The sequence below is a fragment of the Gallus gallus genome, chromosome 8 (assembly GCF_016699485.2).
Source record: "Gallus gallus isolate bGalGal1 chromosome 8, bGalGal1.mat.broiler.GRCg7b, whole genome shotgun sequence".
Taxonomy (NCBI): Eukaryota; Metazoa; Chordata; class Aves; order Galliformes; family Phasianidae; genus Gallus; species Gallus gallus.
The window spans coordinates 16,314,520-16,323,777 of NC_052539.1; the positions used below are offsets into that span (position 1 = coordinate 16,314,520).

General features: G+C 38.4%; 1 long non-coding RNA gene across 1 annotated transcript; it reads right to left on the minus strand.

Annotated features, from left to right (window-relative positions):
- Nucleotides 1–602: 602 nt before the first annotated feature.
- Nucleotides 603–7,247, minus strand: LOC121111364. Its single transcript, XR_005861869.1, has 2 exons — nt 5,643–7,247; nt 603–1,296 (listed from the first exon to the last, which is right to left on the minus strand). It is a non-coding gene; the product is annotated as an uncharacterized LOC121111364 (long non-coding RNA).
- Between the last annotated feature and the right edge of the window lie 2,011 nt (nt 7,248–9,258).

Genomic DNA, 9,258 nt, shown 5'->3' on the forward strand with positions numbered 1-9,258 from the left:
GCATTCCTTACTGGATCTTGTTTACAGACTTTAATCACTATTTTCAATCACCCAGGGCAATCTCTCTGATGGGTAAATGGGGAACACACTCAGTGAAGCTAGGTATTATCTAACATTTCGGGATGAACGCTAGATCTTTTTAAGTGCTCCAAATACCTGTACTAATTCCATAACTCAGTATGGAAGTTAATTATTTTAATGTGCTTTTCTAGGTTATTTCTTCTTTGTGGCATTTGATACGTGCATGTTGGGAAGAAGGTATTAGCTCCATTACGCAGTTGGGAAAATGAAACAAGTTTGACAAAGCAAAATGTATCCATGTATCTATGCATTTAGAAAGCCCAGTGTGAAACACCCAAAGCTGGATATTTTGAGAACACTTAGTATCATACATTCAAACCACAGCTGTGAGGCTCATGGCTCACTTCACCATCGTCAGAATCATTGTAGCTGTCAGTTTCTAGAAGTCTCAAGCCTACATGAGCCTTTCATTCTGTAGTGCCCTAGCTTTTTAGAATTTCATTGGTCGTCTTGCTTTTTACGGTTTTTATGTTAAAAAGTCTTTCAAATAAGAAAGAAAACAACGGTAAAAAAGCAAAGACTCCTCTAAATAGCAGCTTTATCTGCCAGACTGTTGACACATACACCCCTCCTTAAAATAGATATAATACAAGAACCTGCCAAGTGTGCAATAGCTCGGGTATTAATGAGGACTTGAACTATTTGGGCCTTTTTATGGGTCTGTGATGAGCACCCTTAAAACCAGACAGTTCTGTTGGACTTTGTACTGCTGATCACCACTCTGTACCCAATAGCCCATCCAGCTGCACACCCACCTTATGGTCCACTCCATATCTCACAAATTATTCTCCCACAATGCTCTTGTAGCCTATGTTGAATGTCTTCCTAAAGTCAAGGTAAACAGCATGCACTGCTCTTCTCTGCTGAGCCAGTCTTCTCATCAAAGGTTTGTCCTTGGTAAAGTCACATTGCACTTGCTGTTCCCAGTCACCTTCATGTCCTGCAAATGCTTGGAAATGGCTTTTAGGAGTGTTTCTTCCACAATCATCTTGGAGACCGAGGTGAGGCTGACAGACCTGTGGTTTCCTGGATCTTCCCTCTTGCTCGTCTTGAAGTTGCAGCAATTCAGCTTTGTGTAACCCTCTTGCTATATTGTGTGAAGAGAAGCGATTTGTTACGCATTCCAATGGTGAAACATCTAACATCTCAGAGTGTGTAAAAACGTGTGCATGAGAAGGATTCAAATGTCTGGAAGTCTGAAACAGCAAAAGGTATCTAAAGAAAAATGAAGCAAACCAGAGCATTTAAAAATAAGGCATTTTATGTGGCGTGCTTGCAAAAAAACAACTTGTAAATTGTAAAATGTATTATTTAAATATTATGGAAATTCCCTTGACTACTGCATTTAACTGTCCAGCTTTAAAACTCATTAGAGTTTAAAAAAAGACTTAGAAGCTGCTTATGTATGGATTTCAACACAACCTTAAACATGTAACTATATCAAACATCAAAATAATTCCTTCCCACGAGACCTATTAAGATGCTATAGCCAGCCATTATTTTAATCTGAGCAGATCAGCCTGGTGAATACTGGGTGTTTGATTTCCCACAAATCTGTCATCATTTCTGGCTACTCAGTAGATTAAAACTACCAGATAATGCATTAATTGTACAGAAGCCAAAAAACCAAAAAAAAAAAAAAAAAAAAAAAAGGGGAAAGAAAGGTAGTCAATGACAATATTTCACTGACTTTGTGGGCATGTAGAAAATCTTCTGTTTCTTGGGGGGGGGGGGCGGGGGGGGAGGGGGGATCCCCCTTTGTAGGAATTATTTTTCTACTAGTGGCAATTACACTTAGCTTGGGGTACCCTAATAAAATATTCCTCCACATACTGAAGAAGAAAGAGTTCATTACAGTGTGACTCCTTACTAGACAGACAGATTCTGCTTTCCTGATATTTTATATTAAGGCACGCTTGTGCTGTATGGTAGAATTTTCTCTGTAATAAACAGAGCTGGATATGGCAAATAGTTTTGCTTATTTCTCTGTTTGTGTAGATTACATAGAAATATCTAAGAGTTTTCTCCTTTTACACAATTGCTGCAAATTGATTTGTAGATATTACTTTAGAAATAATGGGGCTATTTTGTAATGGAGTAGAATACCTCAAGTGAAACTGGTTTTCTCCTTGTAGATCTTTCTTAACTCCATGGTATCAACAAATATTATCAACAATTAAGCAAAGTATATTGCATAATTAGGCTTCTATTTTGCTATGTTTCAGCATCTGGCTGTTTTACTGTTTGGCTCTTAGTAGAAACTTCATGTTTTCAATTGGAAAAAAAGATGCAGGAACACTTTCTACTTGGAGGCATTAATAAGTAAGAAGCATTTATTAGTTTCAAAATTTATAAGCTCATGTTTACATAACAGACAGAAGTTGTCAACTGATACGTAATAAGGATAGATTCTGCAGTGTTAACAGAATTTTAAGGAAGATGAGCAAATGTGAACAGCGTGCAAACTGATACAGTTAATTACAAGTTAATATTTCTAGGAAGGAAATATGTAGATCAGTTATCTGATGGAGGACTGCGATATGAAGAGTAGCAATACAGACAGGCATTTAAGAGCACATAGATAGAAACGCAATCCTTGGGTGCACAAATGTGGGAAGCATAATGTATGTACTAAGTAAGGATTCTATTGGTGGAGCAGTATGTCTTGGTCTGATATCTGTGCAAAAGCTGGCAAACGGGAAGTGGTTAAACAGACGTATCTAGAAACTCCCCTTACTGAAGAGACTTTAAAACCCTTATCTCTTTAGCCAATCACTGAATCACATAAGAGCTAAAGAATGTGAAATCAGCTCAGTAAGGAGAATAATTGTCATCATAGTAATCTTCGGTTTAGCAGATGAACCTTTTAAAAGAAGCAGTTTTTGAAAGCTGAGATAAGAGACATTTCTGGATTAAAAGAGGCTTGTGAAGTGTTGCTCGTCACATGAAATCTTTAAACAGAGAAGGTGATTTTTTTTTCCATAGGAAGTATTCTAGCTGCCCTAGAAATGATGCGGAAATCCCTTGGGTTAGTTCTGTCACCCACAGTGGGCAAAAGGTCAGGCTGGAGAATCAGTGCTTCCTTCTGGACTATGATGCTATGAAAAGCCTATGATGCTATGAAACCTTGAAATGGAGCAAAAACAAAAACAAAACAAAAACAAAAACAAAAAACCCTTTAGAAAACTAGTATAATTTTAGAATATCTGTCATAATATTCAAACTGTACTCGATAGGACACTGCAGTGAATGGGTTTTTAATGAAATCAGGCTAAAAGACATTTCTAGCTAGACTACAGTGTCATTTCTTCTTTTCCCCTCTTTTATTGCTCAATTTTGGTGACTATTCACTAGAAAGGTAGCGTCGCTTTTATTTAAGGCTGCCCAGCCCCTCTCCTGCCATAAGATTCTGCTTCCTTTCTTTATCAGTTTATGAAATCTTTTATGACTGATATTTCCATGCTGGGTTTTCACCACAGGATAACTTTCTGGGAAGCATATTTCTATATTTGGCAGGAATTATAACGAAAAGCAAAATGACCGAGTTTAGTTAGAACAATTAGTAAGGCAAGGACAATTAGTTCTAAAACATTAAAAGACTGCTGGAATATATATCAGGAGATATCCCTCTGTTTCAAACTCTCGATGACAGAACATTTTTTCTTATGTGCTGGTAAAATATGAACATGGTTTGGGGCGTTTGTAAGTGCTAATCACAAAATAACAAAGGTAATGAACATTGTTAACTAGCAACACGTAATAATCTCAGTGTCAGATAAACTCTTTTTTTTCCAGTATGCATATGTAGCTCTTATTAATGTAACTCAAGCCGCACATAATTACTGGTAACAGAAAATCACTGGCGTTAACCTCCCACTTACAGAACCACACCTCGCCCTCCAGGAAATCCAGAGAGCTTCCCAAGAATGCCCTTAGCCCTGGCCTAGATTTCAGCCTGTTTTATAACATTTTACAGCAGAAGCTTGTCAGATCTAATCCTGACTGATGCACGAGATTTCGTTGAACAAAGAAACGAAAGTCATCCTGAAATCTGGTTTTAAGTTACGCTTCTTATTACAGTTGTTCCTTTGCTTGGTGTATGTGGCTCAGCAAGTTTGTTGCTCTATTCAGCACGCACAGGCTGATGCTGAGATCTGTGGCTATTCAGGTCAGAGGTGGAAACTCTGAACTCTTTGGCTGAAACACCATTTCAGTCAAAGCTACTGTACAAGATGACAAGGATGCACTAGCTAAGATAATATTTCCCTTTGTCTATAATTCCAACTTGATTGTGTTTTCCTCCTGATTGGTACAGCTGAATGGCTTTACTTTTATCTTCTAGGGTTGTGTGCAATTATTTTTTGTTTTGTTTTGTTTTCCTTACAAATTAGACTAAGTCTAGAAAGAAGAACGAGGGCACAGCAAATCTTGCATGGAGCGCTCTCCTGGAAAGCAGACAGAAAAGGAGCAGGAGACTGTAATGGTCCACAACAGCTACTTCTCTGGTACAGTGACTAAAACAGGAAATCTAACTCTTGATTGCCCAAGCAAGAAAATATTGAGAAACAGTAGGGAGGTTTATATATCCTCTGCATCTGTCACTGATGAAAAACATACGTGGGCTCTGTGTTCTCAAGTCAAAAACAACAATGAAAAATCAGAAGGATTTTATAGAATAAACATGAAACATGATTAAAGGATTAGGATACTCTCCTAATGTGGAGTTCAAAGATTTCTGTCCATTTAGTTTATCAAGGAGAAAGTTAACAGGGGCTCTTTACATGCCTCTAAAAATACATAGCTTCAATCTAGCAGACAAAGATCCAAGAGCTGTAATCTTAACTTATAGTTTACCATAACTGACCATTGAGAGGGTTACCCAGCATTATCTTAGCTTTTATGTTCATTTTTGTATCAAGATGTGATGTCTTCTCCTTAAAATAATGCAACCTGGTCCAAAAAGGAGCTAATTCAGGACAATCTACTCTCTATTATACAAGAAGTCAGCCTAGAAGATCATAGAAATCACTTCAGACTTTTTAATCTAATCTAATCTAATCTAATCTAATCTAACCTAATCTAATCTAATCTAATAGTGTAAATCTAGTTTAATTTGTTCTTTTGGTTGTTGATAAATAATATTTTTAATTTTCATGTCTGACTGCAGCCTCACCTAATCTCAATTATTTCTTACTGTATGTGGGTGGTGGGACGTTGTCATCCTACCAGCACCTCCACCTTCATCCCTAAGGCTTGTATCATTACCTTGTTACACAACCTGCAGGGCTGATATTGTTGATATGATGCCAACCACAATCACTGAAAAATGGAGAAGTGATGATGGAGGACCCAACACAGCCATTTGGAGACCAAATTCTCTTCCACTGTTTAAAACCTTAACTAGAATATAGCGCTCAGGTGAATGTAATCTCTTCACAGATCTCTGTTGAGCATTTTTAGCACATCATTCTCCTTGATTATTTTACAACAAAATATATGATTTTCCAGACCGCATATTGAAAAATCCAGGCTGACACTGATAGTGAGAGTTTTGTTCTTACCTGTTCATACAGCTGTGTTTTTGCTTGGTAGTCCTGGGAACAGACTGCCAGCTTGACAAGGACGAACGTCACTGCACCCCCTGGCCATGCTGCTGTTTCTCTATGTACCTGTCCAGCTTTGAATGGAGAGAAGCTTTTCCTTTACAACACCTCATGAGGAAGCAGTCCATCTTGTCTGGGGAGCAATTAGTTGCTGTCCTTTGGGCTCAGGATCTTTCATTCCTTATGCCTGATGGCAGAGATGGAACAAGATAATCCTGTTGTTTCAGGCAAGATGTCAATCCGGTGCCCTCACCCCGAAGCTGTTTCCTTAGGTATGATCCTGCCCTAGGAAGAGGCAGGCACTCCACCACCCTGTGCTGTCCTCTTCGTGTTTGCATGCATGAGTTGTTCCCATTTGTGTTGTTTCAAAAGGCAAGCTGCAGCAGACAACTCTCTTTACCTTTTTAGTTATCCCACATTTTGCTGCCTCGTAATCCACTGCCAGCTTCCTGAACCACCTGGCCTTTAAATACTTCTTACACTTCCAAGAATTGTTAACAGTTGTGACCTAAAATATCAGTGCAACTGAGTGTCCCATTGTGTTCTCAAACCAAGCATCCACCTACTGGGATTTTGAAAAGATACCGTGTTATACTACTATCAGGAAACTGCCTGGCTGAAACCAAGCAATGTACTTAGGGTGAAAAGCATTTCAGTGGGTTTTAAGAAAAGCTTTACTGCTTGGTAAAACCTTTGCATAAAGCCAGGGTAATGATAGACCAAATGTAAGAACCGTAACGCTTTCAGGGAGTTAAACATGTCGAACTCCAGGATGGACTTAGCTTCTGGGAAGGAGCTGGCTAATGAGCAATAAGTAGGAACAGAAGACTACACTTTTAATAAAAAGAATTAAAAACCAGCAAAACGCTCCTACCCATTATCCAAGAATGCTGAAGATCTTGTACACTAAATGAAGGACTGTCCAGTGGGTGATTAAAGACAGTTTTATAAGAAACTACGCGATCAAAGCTGCACAGACAATTGTCATTCCTATATTTCTTCACTTCTAAGTGGATTTCTTTACAGTATTAGAGCTCTTCAGTTGTACCTTTCTTTTTATAAGAGGCATGCTCATACATCTGTACAAATGACTTTCTAAAGTGCTCTTCAATATTAAGCCATCCGGGACATGATGCTATGTGTGTTTGAAGTAAAAGAAATCCAAAAGTCTGTTCTGATACATGTGCTTTCCTTTCAGCCCAAGTGTGTCTTTTTTATAAGCCTGCAGAAAAAAAAAAAAAAAAACATGGAATTGAAGTTAAGATGGAATAATGGATGTGTAAAGATGGAAAATCTTGGATGTCTTAAGAAGGAAAAATGGATGTCTAAAACCTGCAACAGAAGTAAATGACTGAGCTGGATAGAAAGCCAACCGTTTGGCAGAGTCCGGGGCACCTGCACAGACAACTTTCTCCTGGGAAAATCTGAAATAGAAAATTCAAAACACTGAGTTACAAAACTGTATCAGTGATGAGAGAAGTATCACTTGTTCTTTCTTTAAAAAGGAAAACATAAGTTCCAATTGAGAGTATACGCAAAAAGTTTCTAAGTGTGAAATATATTACAGGCTTATACATTTATTTTTACTTTGAACACATCAGATCCAGTTTTCAAGGCTGCTGAGCACTTGGCAAATACCTCATTTTCAATTGTAATTATGAAAGATTGCTTTTGAAAAAGCTGACTTTCATTTTTGAAGCTCAATCTGGAGAAGGTACTGAAAACCAGGGCTCACCCTCCTGATAGCCTCTTACCAGCTCCCTCTGAGGGAGCGATGCTGGCAACACAGGAGCTTTCCTAGAGAGCTTTTGAGAACTGGTCTCACAAACTTAGAAAATCTGTGTGAAGAAAGCAATGGTTATCATTCAGACTTGATGCCAGACTGATTATTGCTTCAAACAAATAGCATCAACAGGATTTATTTAAAAAAAAAAATACCTTTGGTACACAGTAGCAATAGCCACACCTGTGTCCTCTTGGAAGAAACGTATTTCTTTTCTTCTCCATACCTTGCACAAGTACACACAGAATCTGTGCAGTGCTTTTGTAAATTTGTCAAGAGTTTAACTCCCCCAGTTCTTTAATTGATTGATCTTATTGTCATGCTTCACCCAATGCTACGTTGAAATTACGGTGGACTTGCTCCAAATGTTGTTAGCCCTAACACGTGAAATTTCCCTTGTATAGAGAAGAAACTGAGCTTATATTATGCTTGATAAGGGCCATGAAGCTGCTCGGTTCCACTTTGCCTCTACCACATTGGTTTAACTAATCTAATCAAGTTGTTTGTGCCGAGCAGTGTTATGTTGGTGAGTGCCACTCAATCCCACAAAGTGCTGTGCTCATATGGTAGGAAAAGTCTGGGACCATGAAATAAAGATTACTTTCTTATCGGCAATAGTGTGTTTCACCTTTATTGCACTATCTGTCTAGCTGACAGTTATTTTACTTGGACTATCGAAGTAATCTCACAAAACCTAATAGCGCTACTACATGATTTTAAAAGCAGCTAAACCACATGCTTCATTTCTCATTTCTTACACGATTTTATACAAGGTGATATTTAGAAGTTAAGGCACTGGAAACCAATGGAGTTTAGTATTAAAGAAATACTGCATTTTCTTATGGGGAAAAAGAAAAATGTATTGAAACCATAGGTTGTCTGTTCCTGAGGAATCTTTGGCAAAGCTCTCAAAAAATCAAATAGAAATTGATATTTTGACATACAAGACAGGAATAAAACTCTGACTTGCAAAAAAAGTCACAGCTTTGGAAATTTCTTTTAGTTTTCCAATAGAGGCATGGGCTTCCTTAAGAAATGTAATATCTAGAAAATACGCATGAACTTGCATTGTTTAGTCATATCTGTGACTCTCTTAAATGTTGCTCACAGACCTCTTTATCCCTAGGGACTGAAAATCAGTGCCATGTAGAACACAGACATATTAGCACATGGTAAGTATATTTCTTTTAAAGAGGTTCTTGAGAAAATACTTGTAATTATTTTCTCTATGTGAGCTGCAATGGACTGGCAGCACAGATCCAATATGAAATATGATTTGTAAGTTTTTATGGAGAAGTCTTCTTCCTTAGGGTGCGTACTCCCATGGAACATTTTTCTGAAACACCTGCTGGTCTGAAAAATTTGGTTATTTGGAAGGGGCTGTCTTATCAGACATATTTTGGTGACCGATAATCAAGGATAGTGGAGGACTTTTTCTTAAAGACCTCAAACAGAACTACAGGGGCCATGTGTTACAGTGGATGAACTCACCCTTCAAGAGTACAACAAGGTCCTGTTGTGCGCACTATCACACAGTGAGTTGATGTGGTGCAATCCTGAGAGTGGAAGGAGGAGTAGACCAAAGGGATGAGAGGAAGATGAATGCTGCTGCTAGCGGAAGAATGGCAACTCTGTTCTTTTAATGTCTACTTTGCTGTGTAGTGCCAGTACCAAAACAGCAGCTGAAGAGATGCTTGGGATCATGAGGCTCCTTCATCTGGGCTTTCCTGCATTGGCTTTTTGCACCATTCAGCAGGCAGCGTGTGCCTTGAACAAGATCCTGAATCTCCT